This window comes from Saccoglossus kowalevskii, chromosome 11 (genome assembly GCF_978046115.1).
Source record: "Saccoglossus kowalevskii chromosome 11, keSacKowa6.1, whole genome shotgun sequence".
Taxonomy (NCBI): Eukaryota; Metazoa; Hemichordata; class Enteropneusta; family Harrimaniidae; genus Saccoglossus; species Saccoglossus kowalevskii.
This window is the reverse complement of record NC_140651.1, coordinates 21,035,246-21,058,044: the sequence shown is the minus strand read 5'-3', so window position 1 is coordinate 21,058,044 and position 22,799 is coordinate 21,035,246.

The window sequence follows — 22,799 nt, the reverse complement described above, 5'->3', positions numbered from 1 at the left end:
CCACTACTTTGCCGTACTTTGCCACTACTTTGCCATACTTTGCCACTACTTTGCCACTTCTTTGCACCTCTTTGTAGTACTTTGCCACTACTTTGCTGTACTTTGTCACTACTTTGCAGTACTTTGCCACTGCTTTGCCACTACTTTGCCATACTTTGCAGTACTTTGCCGTATTTTGCCACCACTTTGTAGTACTTTGCCTTACTTTGCCACTACTTTGCCGTACTTTGACACTACTTTGCAGTACTTTGCCGTTCATTGCCAATACTTTGCAGTACTTTGCCATACTTTGCCGTACTTTACTACTACTTTGCAGTACTTTGCCGTACTTTGCTACTACTTTGCCGTACTTTACTACTACTTTGCAGTACTTTGCCGTACTTTGCTACTACTTTGCCGTACTTTGTCACTACTTTGCAGTATTTTGCCACTACTTTGCAGTACTTTGCAACTACTTTGCAGTACTTTGACACTACTTTACAGTACTTTGTCGTACTTTGCCACTACTTTGCAGTACTTTGTCACTACTTTGCCGTTATTAGTCATTACTTTGCCGTACTTTGCCACTACGTTGCAGTACTTTGCCACTACTTTTCAGCACTTTTCCACTACTTTTCACTACTTTGCCACTACTTTTCAGCACTTTGCCACTACTATTCACTACTTTTCAGTATTTTTCCATACTTTGCCACTACTTTTCACTACTTTGTCACTACTTTCAGTACTTTGCCATACTTTGCCACTACTTTGCCGTACTTTGCCACTACTTTGCCGTACTTTACCACTACTTTGCAGTACTTTGCCACTACTTTGCCACCTCTTTGTAGTACTTTGCTACTAATTTGCAGTACATTGCCACTTCTTTGCAGTACTTTGCCGTATTTTGCCACCACTTTGTAGTACATTGCCACTACTTTTCATCACTTTGCCACCACTTTTCAGTATTTTAACACTACTTTTCACTACTTTTCAGTACTTTGCCACTACTATTCACTACTTTACAGTACTTTTCCATACTTTGCCACTACTTTTCACTACTTTGCCACAACTTTCAGTACTTTGCCATACTTTGCCACTACTTTGCCGTACTTTGCCACTACTTTGCCGTACTTTGCCACCTCTTTGTAGTACTTTGCTACTAATTTGCAGTACTTTGCCACTTCTTTGCAGTACTTTGCCGTAGTTTGCCACCACTTTGCAGTACATTGCCACCACTTTGTAGTACTTTGCCACTACTTTGCCACTTGTTTGCAGTACTTTGCCTACTTTGCCACCACTTTGCAGTACATTGGCACTACTTTGCAGTACTTTGCCGTACTTTGCCACCACTTTGTAGTACTTTGCCGTACTTTGCCACTACTTTGCCATAATTTGCCATTACTTTGCAGTACTTTGCCGTACTTTTCCAATACTTTGCACTAGTTTGGCACTACTTTGCCATACTTTGCAGTACTTTGCCACTACTTTGCCGTACTTTGCCACTACTTTGCATTACTTTGCCGTACTTTGCCACTACTTTTCAGTACTTTACAACTACTTCGCAGTACTTTGCCACTGCTTTTCAGCACTTTGCCACTACTTTTCAACACTTTGCCTCCACTTTTCAGAACTTTCCACTACTTTTCACTACTTTGCCACTACTTTTCAGTACTTTGCCACTACTATTCACTACTTTACAGTATGTTTCCATACTTTGCCACTACTTTTCACTACTTTGCAACTACTTTGCAGTACTTTGCCACTGCTTTTCAGCACTTTTCCACTACTGTTCAGCACTTTGCCACCACTTTTCAGTACTTTACCACTACTTTTCACTACTTTACAGTACTTTTCCATATTCTGCCACTACTTTTCACTACATTGCCACTACTTTCATTACTTTGCCATACTTTGCCACTACTTTGCCGTACTTTCCCACTACTTTGCCGTACTTTGCCACCACTTTGCAGTACATTGCCACCACTTTGTAGTACTTTGCAGTACTTTGCCACTACTTTGGCACCTCTTTGTAGTACTTTGCTACTAATTTGCAGTACTTTGCCACTTTTTTGCAGTACTTTGCCGTACTTTGCCACCACTTTGCAGTACATTACCACCACCTTGTAGTACTTTGCCGTACTTTGCCACTACTTTGCCGTACTTTGCCACTTCTTTGCAGTACTTTGCCGTGCTTTGCTACTACTTTGCAGTACATTGCCACCACTTTGTAGTACTTTGCCGTACTTTGCCATACTTTGCAGTACTTTGCCACTACTTTGCATTACTTTGCCGTACTTTGTCACTTCTTTTCAGTACTTTGCAACTACTTTGCAGTACTTTGCCACTGCTTTTCAGCACTTTTCTACTACTGTTCAGCACTTTGCCACTACTTTTCAGCACTTGGCCACCACTTTTCAGCACTTTGCCACTACTTATCACTATTTTGCCACTACTTTTCAGTACTTTGCCACTACTATTCACTACTTTACAGTACTTTTCCATATTTTGCCACTACTTTTCACTACTTTGCCACTACTTTCAGTACTTTGTCATACTTTGCCACTACTTTGCCGTACTTTGCCACTACATTGTCATACTTTGTCACTACTTTGCTCCTCTTTGTAGTACTTTGCCACTACTTTGCAGTACTTTTCCACTTCATTGCAGTACTTTGCCGTACTTTGCCACTACTTTGCAGTACTTTGCCACTACTTTGCCCTACTTTGCCATTACTTTGCAGTACTTTGCAGTACTTTGCCAATATTTTACACTAGTTTGCCACTACTTTGCCGTACTTTGCAGTACTTTACCATTAGTTTGCCGTACTTTGCCACTACTTTCCATTACTTTGCCGTACTTTGCCACTGCTTTTCAGCACTTTGCCACTACTTTTCAGCACTTTGCCACTACTTTTCAGCACTTTGCCACCACTTTTCAGTTCTTTGCAACTACTTTTCATTACTTTGCCACTACTTTTCAGTACTTTGCCACTACTATTCACTACTTTACAGTATGTTTCCATACTTTGCCACTACTTTTCACTACTTTGCAACTACTTTGCAGTACTTTGCCACTGCTTTTCAGCACTTTTCCACTACTGTTCAGCACTTTGCCACCACTTTTCAGTACTTTACCACTACTTTTCACTACTTTACAGTACTTTTCCATATTCTGCCACTACTTTTCACTACATTGCCACTACTTTCATTACTTTGCCATACTTTGCCACTACTTTGCCGTACTTTCCCACTACTTTGCCGTACTTTGCCACCACTTTGCAGTACATTGCCACCACTTTGTAGTACTTTGCAGTACTTTGCCACTACTTTGGCACCTCTTTGTAGTACTTTGCTACTAATTTGCAGTACTTTGCCACTTTTTTGCAGTACTTTGCCGTACTTTGCCACCACTTTGCAGTACATTACCACCACCTTGTAGTACTTTGCCGTACTTTGCCACTACTTTGCCGTACTTTGCCACTTCTTTGCAGTACTTTGCCGTGCTTTGCTACTACTTTGCAGTACATTGCCACCACTTTGTAGTACTTTGCCGTACTTTGCCATACTTTGCAGTACTTTGCCACTACTTTGCATTACTTTGCCGTACTTTGTCACTTCTTTTCAGTACTTTGCAACTACTTTGCAGTACTTTGCCACTGCTTTTCAGCACTTTTCTACTACTGTTCAGCACTTTGCCACTACTTTTCAGCACTTGGCCACCACTTTTCAGCACTTTGCCACTACTTATCACTATTTTGCCACTACTTTTCAGTACTTTGCCACTACTATTCACTACTTTACAGTACTTTTCCATATTTTGCCACTACTTTTCACTACTTTGCCACTACTTTCAGTACTTTGTCATACTTTGCCACTACTTTGCCGTACTTTGCCACTACATTGTCATACTTTGTCACTACTTTGCTCCTCTTTGTAGTACTTTGCCACTACTTTGCAGTACTTTTCCACTTCATTGCAGTACTTTGCCGTACTTTGCCACTACTTTGCAGTACTTTGCCACTACTTTGCCCTACTTTGCCATTACTTTGCAGTACTTTGCAGTACTTTGCCAATATTTTACACTAGTTTGCCACTACTTTGCCGTACTTTGCAGTACTTTACCATTAGTTTGCCGTACTTTGCCACTACTTTCCATTACTTTGCCGTACTTTGCCACTGCTTTTCAGCACTTTGCCACTACTTTTCAGCACTTTGCCACTACTTTTCAGCACTTTGCCACCACTTTTCAGTTCTTTGCAACTACTTTTCATTACTTTGCCACTACTTTTCAGTACTTTGCCACTACTATTCACTACTTTACAGTACTTTACCATACTTTGCCACTTGTTTGCCGTACTTTGGCACTACTTTGCAGTACTTTGCCACTACTTTGCCACCTCTTTGTAGTACTTTGCCACCACTTTGCAGTACATTGCCACCACTTTGTAGTACTTTGCCGTACGTTGCCACTACTTTGCCGTACTTTGCCACTTCCTTGCAGTACTTTGCCGTACTTTGCCACCACTTTGCAGTACATTGCCACCACTTTGTAGTACTTTGCCGTACTTTGCCATATATTGCAGTACTTTGCCACTACTTTGCCGTACTTTGCCACTACTTTGCATTACTTTGCCGTACTTTGCACTACTTTTCTGTACTTTGCAACTACTTTGCAGTACTTTGCCACTGCTTTTCAGCACTTTGCCACTACTGTTCAGCACCTTGCCACTACTTTTCAGCACTTGGCCACCACTTTTCAGCACATTGCCACTACTTTTCACTACTTTTCAGTACTTTGCCACTACTATTCACTACTTTACAGTACTTTTCCATATTTTGCCACTACTTTTCACTACTTTTCCACTACTTTCAGTACTATTCCATACTTTGCCACTACTTTGCCGTACTTTGCCACTACTTTGGCATACTTTGCCACTACTTTGCCACTACTTTGCACCTCGTTGTAGTACTTTGTCACTACTTTGCAGTACATTGCCAATTCTTTGCAGTACTTTGCCGTACTTTGCCACTACTTTGCAGTACTTTGCCATTACTTTGCTATACTTTGCAGTAATTTGCCACCACCTTGCAGTACTTTGCGCTACTTTGCAATTACTTTCCAGTACTTTGCCAACACTTTTCACTAGTTTGCCACTACTTTGCCATACTTTGCATTACTTTGCCGTATTTTGCCACTGTTTTTCAGCACTTTGCCACTACTTTTCAGCACTTTGCCACTACTGTTCAGCACTTTGCCACCACTTTTCAGTACTTTGCCACTACTTTTCACTACATTGTCACTACTTTTCAGTACTTTGCCACTACTATTCACTACTTTACAGTACTTTTCCTTATTTTGCCACTACTTTTCACTACTTTGCCACTACTTTCAGTACTTTGCCATACTTTGCCACTACTTTGCCGTACTTTGCCACCTTTTTGCCATACATTGCCACTACTTTTCAGTACTTTGCCACTACTATTCACTACTTTACAGTACTTTTCCATATTTTGCCACTACTTTTCACTACTTTTCCACTACTTTCAGTACTATTCCATACTTTGCCACTACTTTGCCGTACTTTGCCACTACTTTGGCATACTTTGCCACTACTTTGCCACTACTTTGCACCTCGTTGTAGTACTTTGTCACTACTTTGCAGTACATTGCCAATTCTTTGCAGTACTTTGCCGTACTTTGCCACTACTTTGCAGTACTTTGCCATTACTTTGCTATACTTTGCAGTAATTTGCCACCACCTTGCAGTACTTTGCGCTACTTTGCCATTACTTTCCAGTACTTTGCCAACACTTTTCACTAGTTTGCCACTACTTTGCCATACTTTGCATTACTTTGCCGTATTTTGCCACTGTTTTTCAGCACTTTGCCACTACTTTTCAGCACTTTGCCACTACTGTTCAGCACTTTGCCACCACTTTTCAGTACTTTGCCACTACTTTTCACTACATTGCCACTACTTTTCAGTACTTTGCCACTACTATTCACTACTTTACAGTACTTTTCCATATTTTGCCACTACTTTTCACTACTTTGCCACTACTTTCAGTACTTTGCCATACTTTGCCACTACTTTGCCGTACTTTGCCACCTTTTTGCCATACATTTCCACTACTTTGCAGTGCTTCGCCACTACTTTGCCACCTCTTTGTAGTATTTTGCCACTACTTTACAGTACTTTGCCACTTCTTTGCAGTACTTTGCCTACTTTGCCACTACTTTGCAGTATTTTGCCATTACTTTGCTATACTTTGCAGTACATTGCCTCTACTTTGCAGTACTTTGTCGTACATTACCAATACTTTGCAGTACTTTGCCATACTTTGCAGTACTTTGCCGTACTTTGCCACCACTTTGTAGTACTTTGCCTTACTTTGCCACTACTTTGCCGTACTTTGCTACTACTTTGTAGTACTTTGCCACTACTTTGCCGTACTTTGTCACTACTTTGCAGTACTTTGCCACTGCTTTGCCACTACTTTGCCATACTTTGCAGTACTTTGCCGTATTTTGCCACCACTTTGTAGTACTTTGCCTTACTTTGCCACTACTTTGCCGTACTTTGACACTACTTTGCAGTACTTTGCCGTTCATTGCCAATAATTTGCAGTACTTTGCCATACTTTGCCGTACTTTACTACTACTTTGCAGTACTTTGCCGTACTTTGCTACTACTTTGCCGTACTTTACTACTACTTTGCAGTACTTTGCCGTACTTTGCTACTACTTTGCCGTACTTTGTCACTACTTTGCAGTACTTTGCCACTACTTTGCAGTACTTTGCAACTACTTTGCAGTACTTTGACACTACTTTACAGTACTTTGTCGTACTTTGCCTCTACTTTGCAGTACTTTGCCACTACTTTGCCGTTATTTGTCATTACTTTGCCGTACTTTGCCACTACTTTGCAGTACTTTGCCACTACTTTTCAGCACTTTTCCACTACTTTTCACTAATTTGCCACTACTTTTCAGCACTTTGCCACTACTATTCACTACTTTTCAGTACTTTTCCATACTTTGCCACTACTTTTCACTACTTTGCCACTACTTTCAGTACTTTGCCATACTTTGCCACTACTTTGCAGTACTTTGCCACTACTTTGCCGTACTTTACCACTACTTTGCAGTACTTTGCCACTACTTTTCCACCTCTTTGTAGTACTTTGCTACTAATTTGCAGTACATTGCCACTTCTTTGCAGTACTTTGCCGTATTTAGCCACCACTTTGTAGTACATTGCCACTACTTTTCAGCACTTTGCCACCACTTTTCAGTACTTTAACACTACTTTTCAGTACTTTGCCACTACTATTCACTACTTTACAGTACTTTTCCATACTTTGCCACTACTTTTCACTACTTTGCCACAACTTTCAGTACTTTGCCATACTTTGCCACTACTTTGCCGTACTTTGCCACTACTTTGCCGTACTTTGCAACCTCTTTGCAGTACTTTGCCACTGCTTTTCAGCACTTTTCTACTACTGTTCAGCACTTTGCCACTACTTTTCAGCACTTGGCCTCCACTTTTCAGCACTTTGCCACTACTTATCACTATTTTGCCACTACTTTTCAGTACTTTGCCACTACTATTCACTACTTTACAGTACTTTTCCATATTTTGCCACTACTTTTCACTACTTTGCCACTACTTTCAGTACTTTGTCATACTTTGCCACTACTTTGCCGTACTTTGCCACTACATTGTCATACTTTGCCACTACTTTGCACCTCTTTGTAGTACTTTGCCACTACTTTGCAGTACTTTGCCACTTCATTGCAGTACTTTGCCGTACTTTGCCACTACTTTGCAGTACTTTGCACTACTTTGCCCTACTTTGCCATTACTTTGCAGTACTTTGCAGTACTTTGCCAATACTTTACACTAGTTTGCCACTACTTTGCCATACTTTGCAGTACTTTACCATTACTTTGCCGTACTTTGCCACTACTTTCCATTACTTTGCCGTACTTTGCCACTGCTTTTCAGCACTTTGCCACTACTTTTCAGCACTTTGTCACTACTTTTCAGCACTTTGCCACCACTTTTCAGTTCTTTGCAACTACTTTTCATTACATTGCCACTACTTTTCAGTACTTTGCCACTACTATTCACTACTTTACAGTACTTTTCCATATTTTGCCACTACTTTCAGTACTTTACCATACTTTGCCACTAGTTTGCCATACTTTGGCACTACTTTGCAGTACTTTGCCACTACTTTGCCACCTCTTTGTAGTACTTTGCCACCACTTTGCAGTACATTGCCACCACTTTGTAGTACTTTGCCGTACGTTGCCACTACTTTGCCGTACTTTGCCACTTCCTTGCAGTACTTTGCCGTACTTTGCCACCACTTTGCAGTACATTGCCACCACTTTGTAGTACTTTGCCGTACTTTGCCATATATTGCAGTACTTTGCCACTACTTTGCCGTACTTTGCCACTACTTTGCATTACTTTGCCGTACTTTGCCACTACTTTTCAGTACTTTGCAACTACTTCGCAGTACTTTGCCACTGCTTTTCAGCACTTTGCCACTACTGTTCAGCACTTTGCCACTACTTTTCAGCACTTGGCCACCACTTTTCAGCACATTGCCACTACTTTTCACTACTTTTCAGTACTTTTCCATATTTTGCCACTACTTTTCACTACTTTTCCACTACTTTCAGTACTTTTCCATACTTTGCCACTACTTTGCCTTACTTTGCCACTACTTTGGCATACTTTGCCACTACTTTGCCACTACTTTGCACCTCGTTGTAGTACTTTGTCACTACTTTGCAGTACATTGCCAATTCTTTGCAGTACTTTGCCGTACTTTGCCACTACTTTGCAGTACTTTGCCATTACTTTGCTATACTTTGCAGTAATTTGCCACCACCTTGCAGTACTTTGCGCTACTTTGCCATTACTTTCCAGTACTTTACCAACACTTTACACTAGTTTGCCACTACTTTGCCATACTTTGCATTACTTTGCCGTATTTTGCCACTGTTTTTCAGCACTTTGCCACTACTTTTCAGCACTTTGCCACAACTGTTCAGCACTTTGCCACCACTTTTCAGTACTTTGCCACTACTTTTCACTACATTGCCACTCCTTTTCAGTACTTTGCCACTACTATTCACTACTTTACAGTACTTTTCCATATTTCGCCACTACTTTTCACTACTTTGCCACTACTTTCAGTACTTTGCCATACTTTGCCACTACTTTGCCGTACTTTGCCACCTTTTTGCCATACATTTCCACTACTTTGCAGTGCTTCGCCACTACTTTGCCACCTCTTTGTAGTATTTTGCCACTACTTTACAGTACTTTGCCACTTCTTTGCAGTACTTTGCCTACTTTGCCACTACTTTGCAGTATTTTGCCATTACTTTGCTATACTTTGCAGTACATTGCCTCTACTTTGCAGTACTTTGTCGTACATTACCAATACTTTGCAGTACTTTGCCATACTTTGCAGTACTTTGCCGTACTTTGCCACCACTTTGTAGTACTTTGCCTTACTTTGCCACTACTTTGCCGTACTTTGTCACTACTTTGCAGTACTTTGCCGTACATTGCCAATACTTTGCAGTACTTTGCCATACTTTGCAGTACTTTGTCACTACTTTGCCGTACTTTGCTACTACTTTGCAGTACTTTGCCACTACTTTGCCGTACTTTGTCACTACTTTGCAGTACTTTGCCACTGCTTTGCCACTACTTTGCCATACTTTGCAGTACTTTGCCGTATTTTGCCACCACTTTGTAGTACTTTGCCTTACTTTGCCACTACTTTGCCGTACTTTGACACTACTTTGCAGTACTTTGCCATTCATTGCCAATACTTTGCAGTACTTTGCCATACTTTGCCGTACTTTACTACTACTTTGCAGTACTTTGCCGTACTTTGCTACTACTTTGCCGTACTTTGTCACTACTTTGCAGTACTTTGCCACTACTTTGCAGTACTTTGCAACTACTTTGCAGTACTTTGACACTACTTTACAGTACTTTGTCGTACTTTGCCACTACTTTGCAGTACTTTGCCACTACTTTGCCGTTATTTGTCATTACTTTGCCGTACTTTGCCACTACTTTGCAGTAGTTTGCCACTACTTTTCAGCACTTTTCCACTACTTTTCACTACTTTGCCACTACTTTTCAGCACTTTGCCACTACTATTCACTACTTTTCAGTACTTTTCCATAATTTGCCACTACTTTTCACTACTTTGCCACTACTTTCAGTACTTTGCCATACTTTGCCACTACTTTGCCGTACTTTGCCACTACTTTGCCGTACTTTACCACTACTTTGCAGTACTTTGCCACTACTTTGCCACCTCTTTGTAGTACTTTGCTACGAATTTGCAGTACATTGCCACTTCTTTGCAGTACTTTGCCGTATTTAGCCACCACTTTGTAGTACATTGCCACTACTTTTCAGCACTTTGCCACCACTTTTCAGTACTTTAACACTACTTTTCACTACTTTTCAGTACTTTGCCACTACTATTCACTACTTTACAGTACTTTTCCATATTTTGCCACTACTTTTCACTACTTTGCCACAACTTTCAGTACTTTGCCATACTTTGCCACTACTTTGCCGTACTTTGCCACTACTTTGCCGTACTTTGCCACCTCTTTGTAGTACTTTGCTACTAATTTGCAGTACTTTGCCACTTCTTTGCAGTACTTTGCTGTACTTTGCCACCACTTTGCAGTACATTGCCACCACTTTGTAGTACTTTGCCACTACTTTGCCACTTGTTTGCAGTACTTTGCCTACTTTGCCACCATTTTGCAGTACATTGGCACTACTTTGCAGTACTTTGCCGTACTTTGCCACCACTTTGTAGTACTTTGCCGTACTTTGCCACTAATTTGCCATAATTTGCCATTACTTTGCAGTACTTTGCCGTACTTTTCCAATACTTTGCACTAGTTTGGCACTACTTTGCCATACTTTGCAGTACTTTGCCACTACTTTGCCGTACTTTGCCACTACTTTGCATTACTTTGCCGTACTTTGCCACTACTTTTCAGTACTTTACAACTACTTCGCAGTACTTTGCCACTGCTTTTCAGCACTTTGCCACTACTTTTCAGCACTTTGCCTCCACTTTTCAGTACTTTCCACTACTTTTCACTACTTTGCAACTACTTTTCGGTACTTTGCCACTGCTATTCACTACTTTACAGTATGTTTCCATACTTTGCCACTACTTTTCACTACTTTGCCACTACTTTACAGTACTTTTCCATATTTTGCCACTACTTTTCACTACTTTGCCACTACTTTCAGTACTTTGCCATACTTTGCCACTACTTTGCCGTACTTTGCCACTACATTGCCATACTTTGCCACTACTTTGCACCTCTTTGTAGTACTTTGCCACTATTTTGCAGTACTTTGCCATTACTTTGCTATACTTTGCAGTACTTTGCCACCACTTTGCAGTACTTTGCCACTACTTTGCCCTACTTTGCCATTACTTTGCAGTGCTTTGCAGTACTTTGCCAATACTTCACACTAGTTTGCCACTACTTTGCCATACTTTGCAGTACTTTAGCATTACTTTGCCGTACTTTGCCACTACTTTGCATTACTTTGCCGTACTTTGCCACTGCTTTTCAGCACTTTGCCACTACTTTTCAGCACTTTGCCACTACTTTTCAGCACTTTGCCACTACTTTTCAGTTCTTTGCCACTACTTTTCATTACTTTGCCACTACTTTTCAGTACTTTGCCACTACTATTCTCGACTTTACAGTACTTTTCCATATTTTGCCACTACTTTCAGTACTTTACCATACTTTGCCACTAGTTTGCCGTACTTTGCCACTACTTTGCATTACTTTGCCGTACTTTGCCACTACTTTTCAGTACTTTACAACTACTTCGCAGTACTTTGCCACTGCTTTTCAGCACTTTGCCACTACTTTTCAGCACTTTGCCTCCACTTTTCAGTACTTTCCACTACTTTTCACTACTTTGCAACTACTTTTCAGTACTTTGCCATTACTATTCACTACTTTACAGTATGTTTCCATACTTTGCCACTACTTTCAGTACTTTGCCATACTTTGCCACTACTTTGCCACCTCTTTGTAGTACTTTGCTACTAATTTGCAGTACATTGCCACTTCTTTGCAGTACTTTGCCGTACTTTGCCATACTTTGCAGTACTTTGCCACTGCTTTGCATTACTTTGCCGTACTTTGCCACTTCTTTTCAGTACTTTGCAACTACTTTGCAGTACTTTGCCACTGCTTTTCAGCACTTTTCCACTACTGTTCATCACTTTGCCACTACTTTTCAGCACTTTGCCACCACTTTTCAGTACTTTACCACTACTTTTCACTACTTTACAGTACTTTTCCATACTCTGCCACTACTTATCACTACATTGCCACTACTTTCATTACTTTGCCATCTTTGCCACTACTTTGCCGTACTTTGCCACTACTTTGCCGTACTTTGCCACCACTTTGCATTACATTGCCACCACTTTGTAGTACTTTGCGGTACTTTGCCACTACTTTGCCACCTCTTTGTAGTACTTTGCTACTAATTTGCAGTACTTTGCCACTTTTTTGTAGTACTTTGCAGTACTTTGCCACCACTTTGCAGTACATTACCACCACTTTGTAGTACTTTGCCGTACTTTGCCACTACTTTGCCGTACTTTGCCACTTCTTTGCAGTACTTTGCCGTGCTTTGCTACCACTTTGCAGTACATTGCCACCACTTTGTAGTACTTTGCCGTACTTTGCCATATATTGCAGTACTTTGCCACTACTTTGCCGTACTTTGTCACTACTTTGCATTACTTTGCCGTACTTTGCCACTACTTTTCAGTACTTTGCAACTACTTCGCAGTACTTTGCCACTGCTTTTCAGCACTTTTCCACTACTGTTCAGCACTTTGCCACTACTTTTCAGCACATTGCCACCACTTTTCAGCACTTTGCGGTACTTTGCCACTACTTTGCCACCTCTTTGTAGTACTTTGCTACTAATTTGCAGTACTTTGCCACTTTTTTGTAGTACTTTGCAGTACTTTGCCACCACTTTGCAGTACATTACCACCACTTTGTAGTACTTTGCCGTACTTTGCCACTACTTTGCCGTACTTTGCCACTTCTTTGCAGTACTTTGCCGTGCTTTGCTTCCACTTTGCAGTACATTGCCATCACTTTGTAGTACTTTGCCGTACTTTGGCATATATTGCAGTACTTTGCCACTACTTTGCATTACTTTGCCGTACTTTGCCACTACTTTTCAGTACTTTGCAACTACTTCGCAGTACTTTGCCACTGCTTTTCAGCACTTTTCCACTACTGTTCAGCACTTTGCCACTACTTTTCAGCACATTGCCACCACTTTTCAGCACTTTGCCACTACTTCTCACTATTTTGCCACTACTATTCACTACTTTACAGTACTTTTCCATATTTTGCCACTACTTTTCACTACTTTGCCACTACTTTCAGTACTTTGCCATACTTTGCCACTACTTTGCCGTACTTTGCCACTACTTTGCACCTCTTTGTAGTACTTTGCCACTACTTTGCAGTACTTTGCCACTTCATTGCAGTACTTTGCCGTACTTTGCCACTACTTTGCAGTACTTTGCCATTACTTTGCTATACTTTGCAGTACTTTGCCACCACTTTGCAGTACTCTGCCACTACTTTGCCCTACTTTGCCATTACTTTGCAGTGCTTTGCAGTACTTTGCCAATACTTCACACTAGTTTGCCACTACTTTGCCATACTTTGCAGTACTTTACCATTACTTTGCCGTACTTTGCCACTACTTTGCATTACTTTGCCGTACTTTGCCACTGCTTTTCAGCACTTTGCCACTACTTTTCAGCACTTTGCCACTACTTTTCAGCACTTTGCCACTACTTTTCAGTTCTATGCCACTACTTTTCGTTACTTTGCCACTACTTTTCAGTACTTTGCCACTACTATTCTCGACTTTACAGTACTTTTCCATATTTTGCCACTACTTTCAGTACTTTACCATACTTTGCCACTAGTTTGCTGTACTTTGGCACTACTTTGCAGTACTTTGCCACTACTTTGCCACCTCTTTGTAGTACTTTGCCACCACTTTGCAGTACATTGCCACCACTTTGTAGTACTTTGCCATACGTTGCCACTACTTTGCCGTACTTTGCCACTTCCTTGCAGTACGTTGCCGTACTTTGCCACCACTTTGCAGTACATTGCCACCACTTTGTAGTACTTTGCCGTACTTTGCCATATATTGCAGTACTTTGCCACTACTTTGCCGTACTTTGCCACTACTTTGCATTACTTTGCCGTATTTTGCCACTACTTTTCAGTACTTTGCAACTACTTCGCAGTACTTTGCCACTGCTTTTCAGCACTTTTCCACTACTGTTCGGCACTTTGCCACTACTTTTCAGCACTTGGCCACCACTTTTCAGCACATTGCCACTACTTTTCACTACTTTTCAGTACTTTGCCACTACTATTCACTACTTTACAGTACTTTTCCATATTTTGCCACTACTTTTCACTACTTTTCCACTACTTTCAGTACTTTTCCATACTTTGCCACTACTTTGCCGTACTTTGCCACTACTTTGGCATACTTTGCCACTACTTTGCCACTACTTTGCACCTCTTTGTAGTACTTTGTCACTACTTTGCAGTACTTTGCCACTTCTTTGCAGTACTTTGCCGTACTTTGCCGTACTTTGTCACTACTTTGCAGTACTTTGCCGTACATTGCCAATACTTTGCAGTACTTTGCCACTACTTTGCCGTACTTTGTCACTACTTTGCAGTACTTTGCCACTTCTTTGCAGTACTTTGCCGTACTTTGCCGTACTTTGTCACTACTTTGTCACTACTTTGCCATACTTTGCTACTACTTTGCAGTACTTTGCCACTACTTTGCCGTACTTTGTCACTACTTTGCAGTACTTTGCCACTACTTTGCCACTACTTTGCCATACTTTGCCGTACTTTGCCACCACTTTGTAGTACTTTGCCTTACTTTGCCACTTCTTTGCCGTACTTTGTCACTACTTTGCAGTAATTTGCCACTACTTTGCAGTACTTTGCAACTACTTTGCAGTACTTTGACACTACTTTACAGTACTTTGTCGTACTTTGCCACTACTTTGCAGTACTTTGCCGTACTTTGCCACCACTTTGTAGTACTTTGCCTTACTTTGCCACTACTTTGCCGTACTTTGTCACTACTTTGCAGAACTTTGCCGTTCATTGCCAATACTTTGCAGTACTTTGCCATGCTTTGCCGTACTTTACTACTACTTTGCAGTACTTTGCTGTACTTTGCCACTACTTTGCCGTTATTTGTCATTACTTTGCCGTACTTTGCCACTACTTTGCAGTACTTTGCACTACTTTTCAGCACTTTTCCACTACTTTTCAGCACTTTGCCACTACTTTTCAGCACTTTGCCACTACTTTGCCACTACTTTGTAGTACTTTGACATTACTTTGCTATAATTTGCAGTACTTTGCCACCACCTTGCAGTACTTTGCGCTACTTTGCCATTACTTTCCAGTACTTTGCAGTACTTTGCCAACACTTTACACTAGTTTGCCACTACTTTGCCATACTTTGCATTACTTTGCCGTATTTTGCCACTGTTTTTCAGCACTTTGCCACTACTTTTCAGCACTTTGCCACTACTGTTCAGCACTTTGCCACCACTTTTCAGTACATTGCCACTTCTTTTCACTACCTTGCCACTACTTTTCAGTACTTTGCCACTACTATTCACTACTTTACAGTACTTTTCCATATTTTGCCACTACTTTTCACTACTTTGCCGTACTTTGCCACCTTTTTGCCATACTTTTCCACTACTTTGCAGTGCTTCGCCACTACTTTGCCACCTCCTTGTAGTATTTTGCCACTACTTTACAGTACTTTCAAATTGCCACTTCTTTGCAGTACTTTGCCGTACTTTGCCACTACTTTGCAGTATTTTGCCATTACTTTGCTATACTTTGCAGTACTTTGCCTCTACTTTGCAGTACTTTGTCGTACATTACCAATACTTTGCAGTACTTTGCCATACTTTGCAGTACTTTGCCGTACTTTGCCACCACTTTGTAGTACTTTGCCTTACTTTGCCACTACTTTGCCGTACTTTGTCACTACTTTGCAGTACTTTGCCGTACATTGCCAATACTTTGCAGTACTTTGCCATACTTTGCAGTACTTTGTCACTACTTTGCCGTACTTTGCTACTACTTTGCAGTACTTTGCCACTACTTTGCCGTACTTTGTCACTACTTTGCAGTACTTTGCCACTACTTTGCCACTACTTTGCCATACTTTGCAGTACTTTGCCGTACTTTGCCACCACTTTACAGTACTTTGCCACTTCTTTGCAGTACTTTGCCGTACTTTGCCACTACTTTGCAGTATTTTGCCATTACTTTGCTATACTTTGCAGTACTTTGCCTCTACTTTGCAGTACTTTGTCGTACATTACCAATACTTTGCAGTACTTTGCCATACTTTGCAGTACTTTGCCGTACTTTGCCACCACTTTGTAGTACTTTGCCTTACTTTGCCACTACTTTGCCGTACTTTGTCACTACTTTGCAGTACTTTGCCGTACATTGCCAATACTTTGCAGTACTTTGCCATACTTTGCAGTACTTTGTCACTACTTTGCCGTACTTTGCTACTACTTTGCAGTACTTTGCCACTACTTTGCCGTACTTTGTCACTACTTTGCAGTACTTTGCCACTACTTTGCCACTACTTTGCCATACTTTGCAGTACTTTGCCGTACTTTGCCACCACTTTACAGTACTTTGCCACTTCTTTGCAGTACTTTGCCGTACTTTGCCACTACTTTGCAGTATTTTGCCATTACTTTGCTATACTTTGCAGTACTTTGCCTCTACTTTGCAGTACTTTGTCGTACATTACCAATACTTTGCAGTACTTTGCCATACTTTGCAGTACTTTGCCGTACTTTGCCACCACTTTGTAGTACTTTGCCTTACTTTGCCACTACTTTGCCGTACTTTGTCACTACTTTGCAGTACTTTGCCGTACATTGCCAATACTTTGCAGTACTTTGCCATACTTTGCAGTACTTTGTCACTACTTTGCCGTACTTTGCTACTACTTTGCAGTACTTTGCCACTACTTTGCCGTACTTTGTCACTACTTTGCAGTACTTTGCCACTACTTTGCCACTACTTTGCCATACTTTGCAGTACTTTGCCGTACTTTGCCACCACTTTACAGTACTTTGCCACTTCTTTGCAGTACTTTGCCGTACTTTGCCACTACTTTGCAGTATTTTGCCATTACTTTGCTATACTTTGCAGTACTTTGCCTCTACTTTGCAGTACTTTGTCGTACATTACCAATACTTTGCAGTACTTTGCCATACTTTGCAGTACTTTGCCGTACTTTGCCACCACTTTGTAGTACTTTGCCTTACTTTGCCACTACTTTGCCGTACTTTGTCACTACTTTGCAGTACTTTGCCGTACATTGCCAATACTTTGCAGTACTTTGCCATACTTTGCAGTACTTTGCCGTACTTTGTAGTACTTTGCCGTACTTTGCCCCCACTTTGTAGTACTTTGCCTTACTTTGCCACTACTTTGCCGTACTTTGTCACTACTTTGCCGTACTTTGCCAATACTTTGCAGTACTTTGCCATACTTTGCAGTACTTTGCCGTACTTTGCAGTACTTTGCCGTACTTTGCCCCCACTTTGTAGTACTTTGCCTTACTTTGCCACTACTTTGCCGTACTTTGTCACTACTTTGCAGTACTTTGCCGTTCATTGCCAATACTTTGCCATACTTTGCCATACTTTGCAGTACTGTGTCACTACTTTGCCGTACTTTGCTACTACTTTGCAGTACTTTGCCACTACTTTGCCGTACTTTGTCACTACTTTGCACTACTTTGCCACTACTTTGCCACTACTTTGCCATACTTTGCAGTACTTTGCCGTACTTTGCCACCATTTTGTAGTACTTTGCCTTACTTTGCCACTACTTTGCCGTACTTTGTCACTACTTTGCCGTACTTTGCCGTTCATTGCCAATACTTTGCAGTACTTTACCATACTTTGCAGTACTTTGCCGTACTTTGCCACTACTTTGCAGTACTTTGCTACTACTTTGTAGTACTTTGCAACTACTTTGCAGTACTTTGACACTACTTTACAGTACTTTGTCGTACTTTGCCACTACTTTGCAGTACTTTGCCACTACTTTGCCGTTATTTGTCATTACTTTGCCGTACTTTGCCACTACTTTGCAGTACTTTGCCACTACTTTTCAGCACTTTTCCACTACTTTTCAGCACTTTGCCACTACTTTTCAGCACTTTGCCACTACTTTGCCACTGCTTTTCAGCACTTTGCCACTACTTTTCAGCACTTTGCCACTACTTTTCCATACTTTGTCATACTTTTCATTACTTTGCCACTACTTTTCAGCACTTTGCCACTACTTTTTCAGTACTTTTCCACTACTTTTCAGCACTTTTCCACTACTGTTCAGCACTTTGCCACTACTTTTCAGCACTTTGCCACTACTTTTCAGTACTTTGCGACTGCTCTTTAGTACTTTGCCACTACTGTTCAGTACTTTGCCACTACTTTGCAGTACTTTGCCACTACTTTTCAGCACTTTCTACTACTTTTCAGCTCTTTGCCATTACTTTTCCGTACTTTGCCACTGCTTTTCAGTTCTTTGCCACTCTTTTCAGTAATTTGCCACTACTTTTCACTACTTTGCCACTACTTTTCAGCACTTTGCCACTAATGTTCAGTACTTTGCCACTACGTTTCAGTACTTTGCGGCTACTTTTCAGTACTTTTCCACTAGTTTTCAGCACTTTGCCACTACTTTTCAGTACTTTGCCACTGTGAGTCATTTCTCCATGCGGCAGCGTTGTGTCGATGATGATGTAATAACTTGTTTCAACCACGTTGGATGATCGTGCATTTTCTTAGTGACCACAACCGAATGCCCAGTGACGCCAGTATACAAATAAATATTATTCAGTGATTCATGAATGATTTATACTGTACTGTCATTTTCTGAGTTTGAGTGATATTTTATGTACGTGAAGGTTTTCACTGAAAAGTATGTGTATTTTGCTTTCACTGTTGATATATTTCTGTGTGCTGTTGTGGAGCTGTATTTGTAACATTTGTGAGACTTTGTGACATTCTATTTTTTGTGTTTTTGCAGTCAATCATTCTATACCATCAGAGTACTATTCGGTCTGTATACATGTCATAACTGGTATGATGGATACAAATAAAGCATAACTTAAAGAGAAACTGTTGTTTCATAACTGTCTGAAGAATGCATTGAGGTGGAAGACTCATAGCCTGTCAGCAGTGGTGTCTATATATTCATTGAGTCAATAACATCTATACGGGGCTCTACTACAATAACAAAAAGTTAAAATCTAATAAAGGTCCACAAGGGGACACCTTATACCAGGTATCAAATATATTGAAGACGAAAATATGATTTTTGATTTATAAAATACAAATTGTCAACATTGTAAGCTAGAGATAAAAAAACAAAAAAACACGCGCACTATTGCTATTAACGCAATAGCGCTAGTAGTTTTTGAGAAATCGTCTTTTAAATGATAAATGAAAAGACGTGGGATTATGACAATGATAGTGAGGATTGAACAATCATATGTACCGACAGCTCAACTCGTTATATTCGATGACATATTTAACAAAGTCGATTATGATCTCTACAATTACAGGACGTGAATTTTGGGGTTGTGAGGGCACCCATTTTAAGGTCAAAATGTATAATATGGCTTTAGGCCATAGGAAATATCAAAGGCGCTGTGACCATGTTTCGGAGAACCAATTTTAAAGCTAATGAGAAAAAACACACTGGGAATCTATTCAGATTAGTGTGCATAGAATTTTCCGGTCCATAAAGAAAGATCAATATGATCAAATCAGTTCTTAGTCATGTCATATCCCTGAAATGAAATGTACGAGATGCGTGACATCGCGCCCACCGCATAATGATTGAAAATAATTAAAAACAAATATCCCATAAAGCACCCTTTACGCCCTTTTACATCAGTAAAACAAATGTCAATATGTGCCCGTCTCCTCCTCCTGTAGATTCTCTCCTAGAATAGTGAAAATAATCAGCTTATACCTGTTATAAAAACATAAAATCAATCGTCTATAAATGATGAGCACTAAGAAGTACATTTGGGTGACCAATCATGACGATTTTTCAACTAATCAATATTACATATATCGCAGAGGGGTTAGTCTTTTCAGCATGGTTTCTGCCAAGTATCGAACTAACTATCAAGGGCATACTCTCGTTCTGCTCCCATTATAAGCATGGCATATGTTATTCGGCTAAACCTGGGAGCTTTGTATATCCTTTTCAAACGCAAATATTGTCTCCGCACCAAGGTATGGAAGTTCATCATAAAGTACGACATCATGCATTTTGAAATTGTGAGAATAACCTATGAATGGGTGTCAAAAGTATATTTTGAAACAACACCATTTTGGGGGGAATTGTATGATAATTTAATATATGATGGTTAATCCCTGATATCGCCGCACGCATCTATGCGAAACCAAAACATACCAAACACCAAAACGGTCAAAGGGGTAAAGGGTGACACAAATTTCGTCGTTCATATTTGCTGGCCGGCATTTGTTACGCTTTCTACTACTTCTGGCTAAATGCTTTCATGTGCAACCAAGCAATTTTGAACATTATTTGTTCAGAATAATCAAATCTGGATCATTCAGTGGGGAGAAGGAAGGGTTATGTGATATGTTATATCATTGACAATTAATCTCAATCATTATGCGCTAGTTGCGATTGGTCACAGATTGTACATGCGAGCTTGTTTTCTGGCATCTCTGCCCCTTGTGGTGGAACATATCACTCGTCTTTTGACTAGCCTAAGGAGACTAGACCTATCCACTTATTGTTTAGCATAGCTATCATCTTTGTTATGATTTATATGTTTGCATGTCTGTCCCAGTGTTTCAAGTTGGACTGATAGTTGTTTCAAGTTGGACTGAAAGTTGTAAATCGTATTGAACATTTTGTTGCAACAATATCCAGGTTGACATGCATTGGATACCCCATTCTGAAAACGAGAAATCGAAAGCATATAATAATTTCGTAGATACGATTATCGGTCACTGAATCACGTCTTATTTAATTTTTTTGACAAGTCGACAATACTGAATTCCTTCGTTTTAAATTGGCTTGTTGGAACCTTCGTACAGAATGCCTTCTGTCAAATTGGAAAGAACGAAACTAATTTATTCTGTCACTAATCAAATCATTCCTGCCAGCCATTCGCCACCTTAGTTAGATATTGCTCGGATGAATAAACGATAATCGCCCAATGATCTTTCGCTCTTGCAACAACTCGGAAAAATTCGCTGATTGATTTAATGTGCGTACGTAATTCCCAAGATTAATGGCTTACTCGTGATAGATAGATACCATCAGCAGTCAACGGCAACTAATTACAAGCGATTGAATTTCACTGTTGTTCTAACTTAAATACGCTAACAATACGATCGTCTTCTTTGCCAGGCCCTCGTGTTTCGCTTGCCGCATCTTGCTACATGTGAATCAGTTCAATACTGATTGACAAATTATATAACTTGTATTGTATTACCATTTTTGTTAGTTATTGATTCGAATATTAACATATTGTTGGCGTGTACATTTTGCTTACCTAAGACACGGGCTATTTTTCATTCTATTTAATTGTACACAATCTGGTACAGAACATTAATATGAAACGTTAAATACAAAGAATGACGTATCTAATATCATTATTATTATTATTTTAATATTCACGGCTCCCGATCTTGATGAAGGTTACAGTGTGTGTTTCCAATGTTGAAAGTCATCTTATGCCTTCTTCTTGTTTCAATAACCCATTTACTTCTGTACGTGTTAGTGTCACATATTATATTATTTATAGCTGTCTCTGAAACTAGGCTCCTGTACATTTAACACCTGACCAATTTACATACAATTTATGGAGAAATCTAGCAGTATATACGCATCCACACCAATCTGGGCAATTGTATTCAAGTGAATATTAATGTAAACATAATTTGTAGGACAAATATCTTTCTTTGCGTTATTTATAGAATGTCATACACCACCTGTCAGGGTCTGTAACAAGGCTTCTTGATATTCTTTCAAATTTTAAAAAATTACAAAAAAAATGTATAATGATGGGCGATTTTACTATTTACTATGCCGAACTGGATAGTTTCAGTATCCAGCTAATTACGATGTTAATGTTTAAATCTTAAAGATCACATTTACACAAACTTTAGTTCGGATTTAATGCATGCTGTAACTGTCATCACTTATATACACACTATACATGTATGACTATGACTTATATATGTGTTTTCCATTTTTGATAATTATGATGATGCCACTTGAGATTTTAAGTCGTATAATTTCGAGATGTTCCAACATGATTTGCGAAATATCTCATGATAATGGCACCCGTAAAGCATTTAGTACTACATTCTATGTGTATGTCATTTTGTAATATTCAGACACAATGAAACACTCGTGAACACATTGCAAGTCGTGCAGTTTTATATTGTTTTCACACAGTTATATATACTATACAGATAGATAGAAAATTAGCATTATTGATTCATAATAACCTTTGGCTAACACTTCTAACACAAACTTTTTGAAAATGTTTCTCATTACTGGGTATATAG